This window comes from Melozone crissalis, unplaced genomic scaffold (genome assembly GCF_028551555.1).
Source record: "Melozone crissalis strain CALT ecotype California unplaced genomic scaffold, PUWL_Pcris_2 ptg000165l_1, whole genome shotgun sequence".
NCBI lineage: Eukaryota > Metazoa > Chordata > Aves > Passeriformes > Passerellidae > Melozone > Melozone crissalis.
In genome coordinates, this window is record NW_026535935.1 from 148,754 (window position 1) to 166,792 (window position 18,039).

The 18,039-nt window shown below is 46.7% G+C and overlaps 1 pseudogene; it reads right to left on the reverse strand.

Annotated features, from left to right (window-relative positions):
* Positions 1-3,805: 3,805 nt before the first annotated feature.
* Positions 3,806-4,801, reverse strand: LOC128948885 (neuropeptides B/W receptor type 2-like; annotated as a pseudogene).
* Positions 4,802-18,039: the final 13,238 nt, after the last annotated feature.

An 18,039-nucleotide genomic window follows, 5' to 3' on the forward strand; every position in this document is an offset into this window, starting at 1 on the left:
CCTCCCCTGGCACAACTTGAGGCCATTTCCTCTCATCCTGTCACTCCACAATGACAAACCTGGAGCTCCTCTGGAGACCTCAGAGCTGCCATAGATCAAATTTATCATCCCAAAACTGCCTCCAGGCACAGCCTCAGCTGCAGTGGTGGTGTGGATGGGACAAGATCCACACGCTCTGCCCTAGGCATGGACAGGGAGCTGCCAGGGCCATGTCCCACAGCCCACAGGGGATCCTCAGGTGAGCTCCTGACTCACTGGGAGAGGAATCCAGCCTGGAAAGTCCCAGCAGCAGGTGGGGATGTCAAACCTTGATGTGCTGAGACCCTCTGAAGGCACCAAACTGGGCTGGTTTCTCCCAGAATTGGCAGTACAGCCAGTGGGTTGTCATTTCATTGGGTTTATGGTGGGACCAACAGCGGCTCATCAGCATCCAGGGGCTCCCAGCAGTCCCAAGGAAACAAGGTGAGTGCTACAGGTGTCAGGTTGTACAGGGAAGGGACAAATTCTCTTCCTTGGCTTGATTTGAACACTGTCTTCTGGATGTCCTTCTGCTTCTCATCTTTCACAGTCCAAGGTTTTGCTTATCCATGTTTAATTTTTATTTCCATATTTTCCTCACATCAAGATGCTTCTGAGAGCCACGCCTTCAACTCTCAGTGGGGTATTGTTTCTTTTCTCACCCAAAAATCGTGACCAGCCTTGGGGAGGCAGTGTGAGACTGTGTAAGACCCAGGGGACTGGAGCTTCCCGGGAGAACAAGCTGCAGCACGGCTCGGATGAGGACAATTGATCCAAACAGACAATATTGCTGCGGCATGAAGATTTAAAAAGCAACAACAGCTTCTGATCCCCCACCCTAGCTGAGATGCCTGCATGGAAAGCCTGTGGTGGGAATATGAGCCCTAATTCCTACAAGTGGGAATATGAGCCCTAATTCCTAAAAATGGGAATATAAGCCCTAATTCCCGGTGGCTGCCCCGCACCTTTGCACCCATTGATGCAGCACACACTGTTCCAGAAGGAAATCCACCCAGCTTTGAGGCTGAGCTGACTCTGTGCATGGCTGGGAAGGGGTTAGGAGGAGGAGGAAAGCCTGGGTTCCTAATTCAGCCTCCCTGCAGACCCCAGACAGGGTGCTTGCTTTAGGAAGGGATTTATGCAGTGAATCGCTAATGGGGTTTGTTTTCCTGCTTCCAGTGTTCAGGATGCAGCCGATGTGGGCTGGTGTGACAAGCCAGCCCCAGCAGTGGGAGGAAATTCAAAGGAACGAGCTGGCGTGTGGGGTTTCCCTGGGCAAATCTTGTGCTGGGAGTGGGCAAGCATCTCCCTGGAGGTGTTTTCTGCTCTCCCAGAAGGAGCCGAAGCAGCCTGGCTTCTGATGCTGTGCTCCGAGGGTCTGCCCAGGCGCAGGAAGCCCGAATGTGCTGTTTCCCCGCAGGAGCAGAGTGCCAGGCTGTATGTGAGGCTGAAGATGCTGCGATGGGGGGGATGCAGCGATGCTGAGCTGAAAGCAGCGAGTGCCGCTTAGTGCCGCCGGGCTGAACCGCACCGGGGCTCCGCGGGAGCTGCAGCCTCCCCTGGGCTCGGGAGGGCACCTGGACAGCCCAAATCCTTCTCCCCCGGGAGCCTGGCACCCGCACGAGCGGCCAAGGCTCCTGTCGGGTGTTTGGCATGGAGAAAATCGCGGATGCAGCAGGATGCTGCCATAGGGAGATGCTGAGATGAGGCTGCCCGTGCTCAGAAAGGGAAGGGGCAGGGGATGCAAGAAACGTCTGGAAATGCCCATGGAGGGTTCAGAGAGGAGGGAACCAGACTCTCCTCAGTGATATCCAGTGACAGGAGACACGAACTGAAACATGGAAAGTTCCATTAAATCACAGGAAGGAAATTCACTGTTCAGGTGGTGAAGTACAGGAACAGGTTGTCCACTGTAGCATCTCCATCCTCAGAGACATTCAAACCCGAGTGGACACAGTGCTGAGAAATTTAACCCTGCTTGAGCCATGCTGTGACTGTGACTATCATATCATTTTTTCCATTTAATGGAAAAAACTCCAGCTATATCATTGTCATGTCTGAAGTGGTTAACTCACACTGAAAAGCTCCTTTCCATGCAAAAAAAATACAGTAGTTTTTCTACTTAATAAAATATATTGCCTTTCCTAGAGCCCCAGTGCCAGTGAACAGCGATGTTTCAGCTGATTGGGCAGCTTGTGTGAGAGGTGACATAATTTGAGTCAGTTTTCTCACACAGAGAGGTTTTTCCACCCGGGAAACCCATTGCCAGCAGGTGGCAACCACGCCAAAGCAAAATTCCTGGAGAAGGTTTGCCTGGAAGAATGTGTTCTCCTTCATTGTTCTACCACAGCTAGCACCTTTAATATGGAGAAGGCAACAGAGTGATCTTGTGTACACACATCTGTTTTTAGTTTTCCATCAATTAAATTGGAATCCCGAGGTATCGAGGGTTGTCAGTTTGGGTGTTGGGGTGCTCAGGGCACTGAATTTCCCCAAGCAGTCTCACCTGGGGTCTCCACCCACACCCACCCATGGCTCTGGGAGCCCATTTAAGCTGAGAACTGCAGCCTCCTTTCCTTTTATGTTCCCTGTACTGCCTTTTCCTGGGGGAATTTGGACAGGTAAGAGCCAAGCTTGGTGCCTGGGGTCGGAGGAAAGCTTAAAAGAAATATTTTAGCTATGACAGCCTTCCTAACAGCAGTAAGATACAAACTTCACTACTAGCAGGGCTAAAGGGTGTGAGAATGAGTTTTCCAAGCTTTCTATATGGAGTTTCTGATCTCCAGACTCTTCCAGTCAAGTTCTTTTGTTCCAATACTTTTGTTCAAGTATTTTGACTATTTATCTGTGAAAGAAGAAACTTTATATCTGCAGTGCTCACTACAGTCATACTTATGGCTTACAAACCACCTTAATTTTGTTACAAACCTGCTGTGTTTATTTTATAATAGGCAAAATGCAATATATATAGCAAAGATATGGCACAAGTAGCATAAATTTTCTCTTGTGAAAGAAGGACCAGTCTCTTTATTCCCCCATGAGGTTTATTTCATTACTCACTCTTAAATAAATATGTATTTGACACTTTACAGGAACAACTAGTTCAAAATTATTTCTAACACAAGTTCTCGCAGTTGTTATAGTATTTGTATGGTGTGCTGTTTGGCACCATTTTTGAGACTCAAATCTTCCTTTTGGTCTAAATTTAACAAGTCAGAAAAGAGGAAATTTGTGGTGGGGTGGAAGATGGACAATCCTTCAAAATCAAAAGAAAGCCAAAACACACAGGAACATACACGAACATTGAAAATAGTTTCTTTTCTCTTCTAAATACTCATCCTCTCTTTTACAGATGTTTCATTGAAAGTGCTCATTAGCTCTGCTCCATTAAACAATCCTCCCTAATAACTCAGTGATAAAGAACTGAGCTTTGCACTCCTCTGGAAATTGGTCTCCAGCCTGTCCGTGCTGTACAGCAGATGGCAATAAAGGACCACTCTGTGGCAGAAGCACACCCCTGAAAAGGAAATGTTCTGTCCTTAGTAATTCAGGGGGTGAAATTAAAATCAGGGTCTAGAAATGCAAGTTGGTGGGAGCAAAGAGGGGAAATACAAGAGTTGCAAGTGGGCAGGACAAACCCTGTTGCTGATGAGGGTTACAAACAGACCACACATTACATATAAACCAAAGAAAGGACGTTGTGCATTCATTGGCCACTCCTCCAGTCTGCAAAGTTTCTCCTGAAAAACCCTGGAAGGGCAGGGACCTGCCAGCCCCAGCCCCCTGTTCAAGAAGTTCTGCATTCCAGCAGCTTCCGGAAACTTTTCCGAAAACTGTCATCCAGGAAAGCGTACAAGAAAGGATTCAAGCATGAATTGGCATAGCTTAGGCTGGTGATGAAGTAGGGTATCCCAATGACCATGGAGGTCTGGGGTAAGTCAGTGGTCAAAGCCACGATGGTAGCCAGGTGGAAAGGGGTCCAACAGAAGAGGAACACAGCCAGGACTATGAAGACCATGATGGTGACTTTCTTCTTGGCTTTGTCCAGGGCTCTGGCATTGGAGTTCAGGTGCATGTTCCTCAGCTTGTAGAGCATCGTGGTGCAGAGGATGCAGATGGTGGATACTGGAATGGCAAAGCCAAGGATGAGGGTGTAGATCCTGCTGGCTTTGAACCAAAACCTCTCAGGCTTGGGGAAATTGAGACCACAACTCTTGATCTCCAGGTCGTCAGTGTAGACATTGGCAAAGATGATGAAAGGGAGGACTATGATGCTGACCAGGATCCAGATGCACAGGCTGACAATCCTGGCTGCTCGGTACATGCGGTGGGGCATCCTCTTGGACCTGACCGTAGCCAGCACCACCAGGTACCTGTCTATGCTCATCACTGTCAGGAAATAAATGCTGGAGAAGATATTGTAGTGATCTATGGACAAGATGACCTTGCAGAGGATTTTTCCAAAGGGCCAGTAGCGGAGGAGGTGCTCTGCAATATTGATGGGCAAGACAAGGGTGAACAAGTCATCAGCGATAGCGAGGTTCAGGATGAACATGTTGGTCACAGTCTTCATCTTGGGGGCCTTGAGGATCACATAGATGACAGCAGTGTTGCCTGTGAGCCCCACCGCACAGATCACAGAGTAGATCACGGGCAGGACAATGTAGAAATCAGCTGCCTGCTCTTGGAGGGTGAAGTTGAACCTCATGCTGTTTTCCAGCTAGCAGCTGTTGCCTGCGTTGCTGCAGGAGCTGTTCAGATCATCCCAAAAGATGTTTCCCATGCCTATTGACCACAGACCACCTCCAGATACCGCTGAAAGCCTCACTAGCCCAGAAGTGAGAGGTTTTTTGCTTGGTTGGGATATTTTCCCCCTCCTGTGAGAAGCAGCTGTTACCTCATTTAGATGCAGCTTATTTTCAAAGGTGAGTTGTGAGGCTTCTTGGACCACCTAACTTACCTCTCCCCCCCGTTGGAGAAGTTAGATTTTGAAGTGGCGATGGGAGAAGAAAATGTTTGGAAGACATAAGGCTCCATGAACCAAGAGAACAAGAGAATAATGTCTTTCTAAAGAAGTCAAGGAACTCTTCTTTCTGAGAGCATTCCGGTGAGCTTTGGCTTTTCTTTGCTGGGGGAGTTGAGCGGCTCTCATTCAGCTGTCTAAAGTGACAGTTCTTTTGGGGCTGGCAGGAACAAGGAGGCAGAAGGGGGAATTTCTTGCCTGGCTGGCTGTTCACAGCCCTTGGAGGACTGGAGGGATGGCTGCAGTTTCTCTGGCACAGCTCTTGCTTTCCGTGCTGGAGCAGAAGTGTTCCAGTGGTAATTAGCGCCTGCCTTTGTGTGGAGTTCAGGCTCTTCATGGACAGCGATTTCACAAACAATGAAGAAGTTTCTGACACTGCTACTCCCCACTCCCAGGGTCCCCTAGCAAAAGAAGGAGGGGGAAAAATAGTTCAGGGAGTATTTCTGAAATTAACATTTAAAGGGGATTTCCCTGCAATCAAAGTACACCTTTAAGCAAGGGTGAGTTATGAACTTACTCACTCTGAAAACCATCCCCAGTACGAACAACTGGCAGCCCCCCAAATTTGGCACAGATAGACAAACCTGTACATCTCAGAAGTTCAGGATTAATCGGGGAAGAGAGAGAAAAGTACCCTGAAAGAGACACAGCAGGAATCATCTCACCTGTAGCAGTCACCACATCCATCACTATTGCCTGACCCATACTTCCAAGAATTCCTCCACAGGGAATGAACAAAAAACCGACCCCTATCCCCCTCCACCATGAAGATCAAAGGTTTGGCAACCGGTCCCAGGCTCTGCAGAGAGAAGTGCCTCACTTCTGCCTTTTGTTGTCGCACAGCAGTAAAGTGAGCTGGACTGCCGGCGCTGGGGATGGGGAGTGAAGTGTCCCTTACCTGGGAAGCGGCTCCTCTGCCTCCTCCAGCACCTGCTGCTCTCACTGGTGAGCCTCTTCCCTCTGATCCGAGCTGGAGGAGGGTCTCTGGGCTGCTGACGTATGGGGATTTGCAATCAGATCAACACGATGCTTCTGTGTGTGCGTGTTGTGTGCCTGACCAATTAGCACTTGCTCGGATCGGGGAAGGGGGGAAAAAAGGGTTTTCTCTCTGCAGGGTTATTGAAAGAGTAAATACGGTGGATGTTTCCTTCAGGAATGAGGGAGATGTGGAGGGACACAGGCAGCACTCAGGACTGGCTGAGTGAGGGATGAAAGGATGGGAAGCAGGGGGTTAAACTGCTTCAATAGGGAACAGTGGCTGGTTTTAACAAAGGGAGCAGGAGGAGGGTGAGCTACATTACAACACGCAAAATAAACAAATAAACAGATGTACCTTGCCAGATCTGTGCTGTTTTTGGCTGCTCTGGGGGAGTTTGGCTGAGTTCCTCCAGCTGGGTCTCTGATCCGGCTTTGGAAATCCAGTGAAATCCTTCAGATGTGCATCAGGAGGTGCAGGAGTCCCGTGAAGCTTCTTGGAAATGCACCCCAGGTTATAGAGCAACAATGTAAGATCACTTTACCAGCATGTTCCTAAAGAAAAAAAAAAAGAAAAAGGAAATCCAGAGTCTTTTGATTCTCTTTTAGTCTTTTAAGTATTGCCTGACCTTTGTTTCGAGACAAAGCAAGGGAAAACAGGAATCCATCACTGCCATGCCTGGCTGAGTGCATTAAACCAGGAGGGCCAGCTCATAGATCTGAGCCAGTAGCCAAGAAGTGTGTCTGACTTTGCTCCTCTTTTTGGATGTTTTATATTCTTCTGGCAAGATTATTGTGCACCAGTAGCTGGGTGGGAGTAAAACATTTCATTGCACTTCTTAAAGACATGGCTATAACCGACTTCAGCAGATGGGATTTTTTTTTTTTTTTTAATGTACAACTCTTCAAGATATTTCCTTGACCAAAATCTAAGCAGACATTGGGCTTAAGGAAAATGAAACAGGAATTATATTGTCCAATTATATTGCATAGGAATGATATGGATGATAGTTCTTCAGATGAAACACCCCTGGAGCTTTCTTCTTGCCTGTTTTGGGAAAGCTGGTGTGGTTTATAAGGAGTTGTAAATGAAGCAAGGCTTTGGTAGGTCTGCAGGGGGAATGCAGTTTCCAGGAATTGCTGTTGTCTTTTTTCAGAGAATAGCATACAGACGGCAGAAAAATTCAGGAGAATGTGATGTTACATTTGCTGATCTGTAACTATTCCCTGGGACAAAAGGGTTTTAAAGTATTTTTCATCCACAATCCTTTGAGGCTTTCTGTTTTTCAGCATAAAGTATATCTCTGGTCTCTGGGATAGTTTAAAAGCTGTTCTTTTTTTCCCAGTCTATATTATCTTGGAATTAGCTGCCATGGCCAGGGGTTGTGTGCCTGGGTGCTGTGTGTTTCAGGAGCTGTGGTGCTGATGATGGTTCCTTGTGCTTTTACCCTTTCCTTGTGCCTTACTCCTCATTATCCATAGTGAACATGCTCTCCGTGCCTTGGTTAGGATGTGCTTGATTAAAATAACCTGTCAGAGATGAGATGGAGACTAATTAAAGCTCATTGCCTGGTGTGGGTACAGGGGCTTTTGCTTATATGCCCCAAACAAATTACTGGCACTTCCTTTCAGAACTACTTGCCTGGTTCTCCAATAAAACTTGTTTGCTTTGGGGAGGACAATTGCCAACAGATCTAAATTCATGTAGGGGATTGCTTTGCAGTAGGAACTGTTCTATCAACAGAGAAAATATTTCTTCTGTGCATCTCTGGGCTCGACCAGGGCCAGGGGCTGTGCACAGGGGAAACAGATCTATTCATATTGGTGTGATGAGGAGTGCTTGGAGAGAATGTTTTACTCTTCTTGTCTTCTCTGGCTGGGCATTCCTTGATTATAAATATTACAGTGGCATAAAGCCCTGGAAATCACTGGTTTGGAAATGCTGCTACAAAGGGTACGAGCTGCCTGGACCTATTTTTGTGCCAACAGCTCCATCATCAGCACAGTGCAGCAGGGACAAAGAGTTTATTCCTGGCAAATCTGTGCCATGGAGATGGACTTTGCCTCTTGAAGCCCATGTTCACACTGTGCTGCTTGGGTCAGCTGTGCAAACAAAGAAAAGGCAGCATTTTAGGGAGGGGAAATCCCTGCCAATGCTAAATCAGTGCTGCTTTATTGCCTTCCTAAAGCTGATGCGCTGCTGGCTCCAGACAAAGGCCATCCATCATTTTGGAATTATGGACAACCTGTTTTGTTGGGCTCCTGCTGCTGTCAAGGAGTCAAGTTCATCTCAAGGACACAGATATACAATCAATAATCTGTTTACCAAAACAAAATGTTCTCGGCTGGCTGTCTTGCAGTCACTGGTTATTAAGGTGATTTATTTGTATGAAGTGTTCAGGCTTTTAAAAGCATTGCAGGTTAATAATAGAATCAGGGAGTAGTTTGGGTTGGAAGGGACCTTTAAAGGTCATCTAGTGCAACCCCCCTGCAATGAGCAAGGACATCATCAACCAGATCAGATTGCTCAGAACTCAACCATCCCACCTGACCTTGAATGCTCCCAGGGATGGGGCATTTACCACCTCTCTGGGTAACCTGTGGTAGTGCCTCACCATCCTCATTGTAAAGAAATTTCTTTCTTATATCTAATTTAAATCCACCCTCCATCTGTTTAAAGCCATTCCCCCTTGTCCTACCACAACAGGACCTGCTGTCCTGAAAAATGTCCAGAACTGATTACATCAAATGGGCTGAAATTGCTTCTGGTAAGGTAAGTGTGCCTGGTCAGGCTATTTGTAGGATAACACTCACCCACAAAGCTGGGATGTCCTTCTGATTCCCCCCAAAACCTTCCCAGCCTTATTGAGCCAGGCTGGCTTAGGCAGGTGATGGTGCTCACCTTGTAGGACAGCTCAGGGAACCAGGCAAGAGCTGCAGGGCAAATGTCGCCATCGGTAAACTGGTGAATTGTGGCAAAGAAAGTGCTTTTGAATGGTGATAATTGTCACAGATCCAGGGGCTGGTGACACATCCTGCCCGCCTGAAAGCTGCAGTGAAGGCAAAGGGGTTCAGGAAGCGATTTAAGGAAAATGGGAGTCCATAAACAGCCTGTTTTTGTCAGGGAAAGCACATATCAATAACTGCCCCGTCTGGCTCTGCAGGGGAGCAATCCACACAAACCGTGCAGCAATTTCCTCAGACCAGCTGTGATGGGGAATAAAAGCTGCAGCCCTGGGAGCTGGTGGGTGGCTGGCTGGAGCTATTTGCTCCCTGCCAGCCAGGAAAGAGGTTGGGAGGCTCCTGCAATGGGTTACCCTCATTCCCAGCACTTCTTGGAGACCCTGGCTCTTTTACCACACCTTCCCCAGCCCCACCAGTCGTGGAGGGGAAGTGGCATTGCAAGAGGCTGCCTGGCTGCCAGCAGGAGCTGTGCTGGCAGGTGTGTTAATTAAGGGAGCTCTGGTAGAGTACTGGTGACAGTGGGAGCAAGGACACGGTGCCAGTCTTGCTGCAGTTAATACCTAACTGTGAGAATCTGAGTGCAGAGGGAATGCTGCTTTCAACACCCTCGTTTCCTCTCCCACTCCCCCCTGGTCCGGGTTCGAGCAGCCTTGCTCCAGAGAGAAATTAAAATCTGCTTCCATTCCAGGATGCTTTTACTCTCCAGCATTTATTCCTACTTTTCTCCAGGGCTGGAAGTGAGGGCGTACTTTGGTTGGTTTGCTGCCCTGAGCCAGCTCAGTGTGCTGAAAGCAGAGCCCTTTGGAAGAGGGAGATTTCTGGAAGTGGACTGTCCCTTTTCCAGTGCTGCTCATCACCTTTGTGGGGTGTGAGGGGCTCAGGGCAGTGGCTGGGGCTTCCCTTGTGTCAGTGCTGCCATGAGGAGAGGGCAAAAACTGTCCCATGGCTCTGACTGTGCCAGAGGTGCTGCTGCCTCATCCTCCTGAACTCTGGAAGCAGGAGAAGCTAATCTGCTGCATCAATCTATGGGTCAGTTAGTCCTCTGGACTTGGAGCTTTTGTGCTTCCCTATCTCAGAGTTCTTCCATTAGCCCATGTGAGTGACAACTTTTGTGTAATTTGTCTGTGGGACCTGTGAGGAAAAAGCCTTGGATGTGATGGGATCTGGTGCTGCAGTACTCTGGGGTACAGCTGATTGCTTCCTTTTGGAGTTCTCTTGGCCATGGATTTATTAACAGGGCTCTGTTTCCTGCTGGTTGCCTTTATCAGATGTGCACAGAGGGTGTGCAAGGGCATTCCTCAGCACAGCTGAAGATTAAAACATAAGGAGGAATCCTAGTTTGAAAGGATGAGAAAACAAAACCAAAATAAAAAGATATTTTTTACCCAAAGTTAGCATGAGTCAGCAGGTAGGAATCAGCTCTTCCCTGGACCCCTGTCCTTCCAGTGCTGCTGGCAGATGAGGGTGTCCTGCAGTGCTGTGATCCATCAGCATTCCTGGCAGGAATATACATTATTTAGTTGCCATTAAGCTGGTTGTAACACAGCTGCTAAGAGCCCTTGGTATCTGCCACGTCCAAGTGAGAGGAGTTGTTATTTTGACTTTTTTAATGCCATCTGAACTTTCACTTGTGAAAAGTCACCCTTCTGTCATTGCTTGACCTGCTTGGAAAAGCTGTGACTCTTTACAAACATCAGCACTGCAACAGGGCTATAATGCATCCTTGGAAAAACAGCCAGGAGCCCTTCAGGGATCTCACCGGGGAGCAGGCTCTGTGCAATATATTCCAATATCTCTAAGCAACAGCTTAATGTGTTGCCTTGTCTGCTTAAGTAGCAGAGCTCCTCTGGCCTAAAAGCCTCATCACCAGAGGGTTATGGAGTGCAAATTGCTGCTGAATGAATTTGCTGCTTTGTTCACTCTGGTTTCCCTTCCCTTTTGTGTGTGCTATGACAGTGAAATGACTCATCTTCACCTTAAGATCATGTTTTGGAGAAATGGTCTAATATTTTGTACAATGCTCAATGTAAAAAACCCCAAACCAACAAAACAGATGAAATCTGTTTCCTGGAACAACGTTTTCCAGTGCAATTACACAGAGCCAACTCCTTTCTCCACACTCTTTTGGGCAACAGACATTGCGGAGTACAAAGTTTACAATACCATCAACTATTGTAAGGAAAAGAGGGAAAAGCAGAAGGAAAAGAAGCAAAAGCAGGTTTGAGCTTAGTGAAACCTGATTCTGGCTTTGGGCTGCAATAATTTATTACAGCTCTGTTTTACAATTAATGCCAGCCTGACCTACTTAAATAGAACATCATAATTCTTGTGGCCATGTATGTGGTCATGAAAATTCAGTGCTAAGAGCGTGAGCCATGTTGGTTATGTCAGTGTGATGGAGAAAAATGTAATTTGGATAACTCAGGTGAATTGAGTAGGAAATGGTGTGCTATAAAATGCATAAAAATAATTAAAATGCAAAAGATAAAAGGAAAAGGGAAGGGATTACTGCAAGATGGGGTTTATGGCTGGTGCTCTCTGCTTATCGGGACCCCATGGTCATGGCCATAGTGGGGATGTTAGGGACTGGATTCAGTGTGGGTCCCAGAAACAGCCAAAACAGCAGTGACAGTCAGGAACACCTGGCTCTCCTTTCTTTAAAATCTGATTTCAGGCCCCAATTTAATTCCCTGGGGATTTAAGCTGTGAGACCTTTGAGTCTGTGTGCTGGGTAAATAAAGCCCCCATCAGAAATCATATTAATGCAAATTATAGGTGACCACACCAAAAAGAAGTTTTGGATGCTTATGGAGGAGAAGCAGAAAAAGCAAAGAAATAAAGATACTTCTGTGTTTTCCACAGGGAATAATTTCTGAAGTGCAGCGCTCCCCAGGCCATGCAGGGCCTCCTGCCAAGGGGAATGATTTCAGACAAGTGCTGACTGTGTGGGAGAGGGTGTTTTGTGTTGGAGGGCTGAGTTATCACTGAAGTTTTTCACTTCTAATACTTGGTAATATCAGTGTCATTTTGTCAGTAAGGAGCACACTCAGTGTCTGAGACATCTCCATCTCCACCTGCTTCACAACTCCACTTGAAGGCAGATGAAAATTATTTCCTTGTAAATGACGTGTTTTCAACAAATTCTGCAAACCCTTGCTGAGGCTCCTTGCCATGAAGTTGATTTTCTATTTATTTTTTCCTATTTTTTTTTTCTAATAAGAAGAATTGCTTTCTTGCAAATGTTAGGTAAATTTTTCCCTTCCTGGGATGTCAGGAGGTGCACATCCTGTACAGAAACACTCCCCAGCTGCATCAATAACCTTTTTGTACTGTTCAGTGAGTCCTAGAAAACTGCAGAGCAGTTTTGTGTCTCTGCAGGTTACTTGGCAATCAATTCTCCATCTCTGATAAATCCTAATTTACAGGGAGGATGTGACGAACTCCCTCCTCTGCAATCAGGAGTTGGCAGTGCCCATTCTTCTGCAAATTTATGGGTTCAGCAGAATAATATCATAGGAACAGAGGTGTTGTGCAGCATTCCTGCTTGATTTGCTCCTCATTTCATGGGGCAGACAGCAGCATTCTACAGCCCTAAAAAGGGCAGGGAATTTTCTGGACTGGGAAGAAAAGCATCCTTGAGAGAGGCAGAATATGATGCTGTTACCCATGGCTGGTGTTCCCCCCTCTGTTATCAAATTTCCCTCCCTTGCTGCCCTGGGGCACCTGAGAATGGGTGATGTAGTGATGTTTTCCATAATGAAATCAGTCAAAGAGTTTGTGGACTTCTTTCCAGCATGAAAACGAACCCTGTTCTGCTGGTTGTATGAGGGAAAAATTATTTCAGGCAGAGAGAGGCAAGAAAAAGGTGAGAGACCAGTGAATTTTTTTCCATGTGGCTGCAGGGAGGGAGAACAATTGTGGTGTGGAGATGCATTGTTAATGTAAAAGCCACAAAAGCAACCCAAACAGGGAGTGAGCATCACTGGAACTGCACCTCTGTCAGTAAGGGATGGATCCCTCCTGCTCTTTCTCCTGTCTGGGGCACCTGTGTGGGGCTGGTTGTCCCTGTCATTTACCTTTTGATTGCACAACCATTTCTTAGAAAACAGCTGGCTCTTCAGACTCTCCTGGGCATTCAAGTGAGTCCAGGAGATGTGGGGGTGAGCTGGTAAGTGGGCTTGGATGATCTTGGCTGTTAGGTGTTGCTACGTTTCCTGATGCTGGTCTCCAAAGCAATCCCTGGCACGCTGCTTTTGTGGAAGGCAGAAGAGCTCATGAGAAAAATGCACTTGAAATTACCTGTTCTGGGGAAATGCAATGAATTTTCTGCTAGGAACTGCTTGTGAACAAAGATGGAGCCTGAATTAGGGATCTGCCCTTGTGGGGGTCCCTTGCACTGACACAAAGCTCTCTGTGCCTCTCAAGAGGGTTGCCACCATGCAGAAACATGTCACTTCGGTGCAGGGAGGGGGATTTGACATCACAAAACATCGAGGGGAAAAACATCGAGGCAAATTCTCCTTTTCTGGTCAGGAAAACCAGAGTGTGTGCCTGCTGTGTTCCACGAGTAGGAAATCAATTGCTGAGGGATTTCTGCTGGGAGATTTGTGCTTTATGAAATTCCTGCCAGGGGCAGAGGACTGGGGAGCTGGAAACGATAGCGCTGTCTTCCTCCCCTCTGCTTCTTTAATTGTTTGTAGTGATTTAATAAGCAGCACTATTCTTCCCTGCAGCAAACACAGACAGGTGGCATTTTATTACCTTTATTAGGGCCCCTGTTTGGAATTTCTTTGCTGTATTTCCTTCTTTGTAGGCTTGGCCCAAAACTTGGAGAGATCAGTGCGAGAACTGGACTTTGTGCTGTCAACATTCTGAGTGTTGAGCCAGCACCAAATCCATGCAATTATATGGGAAGGAAATAATAAGGACAAATGACATGATTTAAACAAAGAAATGCTCCTGGCTTTGGCATTTTATGTACATAAATGCACACCAGAAGAGGAAGAGCAAAGCAGGTACAAGCTCCCAGTACTTGCAGAAGAATGAATGGAAATAACTTCCTGTTTAGGCTGGAAACTAGGAGAAAATTTGTACCCATCAGAGGGATGTTGAAGTGGAGCAGCTGCCTAGTGACAACAGATAGGTGGAGAAGTGAAACCCCAAATTAAAGGCTTTTAATGTGGAGTTTTTTGGATACTGAGGTCTTTACAAACAGATCATGTGAGTCCCATGGGCAATGCAGGTGGATTCCCAGGGGAATTCTCTGTCCGGTACCAGGGATTGGCTGCCCTGGTCCCACAGAGTGATCTGGGTTGTACCTGATGGCCCAGCAGAGCTTGGGGAAATGCCTCAATGTTTGTTGGATTTGAATGGCATTTGGGTCAAATCAAATTTCTCCTCTGAGGAATGGAGTCTTGACCTCTCACAGGTTTCACTTGAACATTTCTTTAATCTGTCCCCCACCCCAAAACCCCCAGCAGATCCCCTGCTCCTGCCACTCTGTGTCTCCCACAGCTGAGATCCTCAGAGCTTTTCCCTTACACTAAAAGAAGTGGAAATCGGCTGGGTTTTGTTACCTCTTGGCAACAAAATTGTCTCCTATTGTGCAGCTCAGGGGGAAAGAAACCTCTTCCTCCCTTCAGTCTGCTGCCACAAAGTGTTTTGTTCCTCTTTGTGAAGAACCAGGAAGAAACACTTCTTTTTAAGATGAGGGAGCCCAATTCAATTCCCTTATCATTCTGAGCAAAATAACCCAGTTATTTATGTTGAAAGTCACTCCAAAATTTTGAAGAGATCTTTTTAGAAAATATTTCTCTTGGTGACTGATTATGAGTGGGTATGGGAAGAAACTCTTTGCATTGAACCACTCAAAGCAGTAATTTCTTCCCAAAGAGTAGATGTAATTATATTTTGTGGGTGAAAAAAAATAAGTAGTAGTGGACCAAAGGAGCTTCAAGCTGATCTCTATTTGCTGCCAATGACTGAATTAAATGCACAGGGTTCCTATCAGCTCTGCCAGACAAAACGTTGTATTTGGGTTATTGGGGGTTTTGTCAGAAATCTTTGTAGCATGAATAGTTCATGGACTTATCTCTGCTGGCTTCAGCCATTCCTGCTGTCCATCATATCTTGCTATTATAAGGCAGCTCTTTTCATTATGTTGTCTTTTAATTCAGATATCTGAGCCTTTTTCTACTTCTAGACCCACTTTTCAGTAGGACAAACATTTTCTTATCTGTGAGTGTATTCAGTGGTGGCCACACAAGTGAAGGTAAGGAGCTGGCAGGTGATAATTTATGAAACTTTCTATAATGGAAAAAACTCAGCATTCAATTTCCATCTCCTTAGAAATCTCTATTTCTTTTCTTGTCTCTTGTGCTCTTTGTGGCTGGTCTGAGTTTAGTGCTTGGAAATGCAATTATATGGATTCCAATTCTTTTGAGAGAGAATAATCTTGTATACAAAGCCAAATAAATTTAACTTTTCAATATTAGAGCAGTTTGACATCCAGGTTGGGGACCTGGCAGTGGTTAGTGCCTGGCCAGCCTCAGAACACAGAGTTTGATTTAGGTGAAACTTCATTCATTGGAGACAAAGTAAAATTGCCTCTTATTTGCTCAGCACTAAAAATCTATCTGAAGCTGATTGCCAAGACTTGCTGCTGAATGATGGGATTAACTCCTGCAATGGCACCATGAAATGAGAGACGGGGAGAGGAATATTAAAAAAAGGCATTTCCAACCATGTGCAGGCCCTCATGTCCTGCTGTTGGCTTGGTGCTGTCAAAGGGGCTGATTTTGATGGTTTTAGAGGCACTAACCTGGGCAGTGAAATGCACCTCAGGCAGAAATTGCTTCTCTGGTGTCTGCAAGTGCCTTTATCTCCCTTTGTACTCCTCAGAACTGAAATCCTGCACAGACTGAGTGAATCTGAGGCTTTGGGAAGGCTCAGTGGTGATAGATTTTGGTGAGACTTGAGTCAGGAGATGGAAGCAGCAGCTGAAGATGCTGTAATCTTCATCCTTGGGCTCTCCTGCAGGCTGATGCGGTGTGAAGGAGGCAGGGATTCCATAAAGCAGCTTCTGTAGCTCCTGAGGGAAAAAAAAAACAAGTGGAAAGTTCTTTAATTTGTTAGAGTTTCAGGCTGTGCTGCACCTCAGGGCCAGGCTCTGCCCCTCTCTGCTCCAGCTGGTGCTTCCCTCTGTGGTTTTTATTTGCAAACCACCTCTCTGACCAGCTTCCACTTTGCTTTAAAAATTCAGCACCACATTTGTGGCTGAATGGGTCCCAGAGCTGGGGAGAAGGGTTTGAGATGCAATTTGCATCACAGAGTTGTTACAGCAGGGAAATTGTCCCATCCCTCCTGTGCCTGGAGCTGCTAATCTTGTTCTGAACATTGAAAAACTCTTCAGCTTCTCTCATTATACCTAAATTTGATTACTGCTTTGATTTCACACCTCTTTCACGCAGGCTTTTCCTCTCTCCTTGGCTGGAATTCTCTGAAAAGATAAATTTTATCAAGCCTTGGGACAGTTCCCATCATCTATCTCTGCTCCAAATGCTGCTTTTAATTATCTTGGCAACCTGAGCAAGAGGGAAACTGGGAGGAGTTTAGTGAGAAGAAAAGGAAGGCACAGAGGCCGAAGTGTAAATGCAGAGTATGGGTCACCAGAGTCTGCAGTATTGAGGGGGTCTGGGCCGTGCAAACTGATGTTTTTCTCTGTGAATGGCTGATTCCTTCTGTATCTCCTCCGGAAATTCCTGTGCACGAGGGCTGGTGCTGGAACTGCAGCCACACAAACTCCCCATGGAGCTGTGTGGGACACAGTGGGAATCATTTATTTGCTGCTTTTGATGAAAAGTTGTGACATGAACCTCAGTGTCAGGGAGGTGACACGTTAATGCTGCTGCTGTCAGACAGTGCCCACACACTCTGTCTGGAGACAGCTTAGGAGAAGATGAAGAAAAACCAGGATTAAATCCCATGTGCCACTGAACTCTATCAGAGATAAACTGCTTGGAGTGAAGTCTGTGAAGTGACTGGGGAGAGCTGGATGAAAGGGACAGCTCTGAGAAGTGTGTGGTACGTCAGTGATGTCCTAACACTCATCTTTGCACAGAGATGAAAAAGTATCAGTTTGCATGGCCTGAGTGTCTGGGTGTGGAAACTGTGTGTTGCACCAGCTGTGCTGAGCTCATCTGGCTCTGAAATATCATCTCTGCACCTTAGCCAGGAACAGCATCACAGTTCTGAACAGATTAATAAAAATCAGTCACAACCCAGAAGCAATACACATCTGTGGCAGGTGAGGAGAGCAAAAGCTTTCATTATTGTTCAATAAAAAAATCGTCTCTCTTGACATTAAAATGCTTTAGTTTCAGCTCTGCCCCAGACTATCAATGTCAAGTGTTTCTCTGGGTGTTGAGGGTAGGTTCTCCCCCATAGCTCTCTGCAAGTTGGTGCTAATTAATAATGTTCTGTCAGGTTCAGATGTTTTGGTGCCTGACCAGGGAGTGCAGAACAGGGATTACAAGTGCTGACATTTACTGTACTAGAAAGTCCAAGGGAAAAATTTGTGCCAATTAACACCTTTAACTAGGAGGATCAATTCCTGTTGTGCTTGTACCAGAGTCTGAGCACAGACAGGGTTTCCAAGGGAAATCTTGGTCCATGTAGGGCTGGGGCTCCCTCCAGGCTGGTCCAGCCCCTCAGGGTGCTCAGGAACAGGGGTTCCCCACAGCCCAGTGCACCCTCCTTAGCCCTGGGGCTCCCAAGGGCAGAGCCATGGCTGAGGCTCTGCAGGAGCAGGCAGGCTCAGCCCTGCTCCAACATGGGATCCCATGGGACAGGGCACGCTGGGATTTGCCCCTGCAGCTACCAGGTGTGTCCAGAGAAACTGCAGGGAGCGGGTGACCTCTGTCAGTGGGACCCCTCTGTGCACAGGTGCCCCCACTCCTGGGGTGGCTGTGCCAGCTCCCCCGGGGACCTCCAGCCCTGAGAACCTGGAGCAAGTGGAAACCACAACTTGGCAAATGCTGCCTGTGCCCAATGCAAATGGT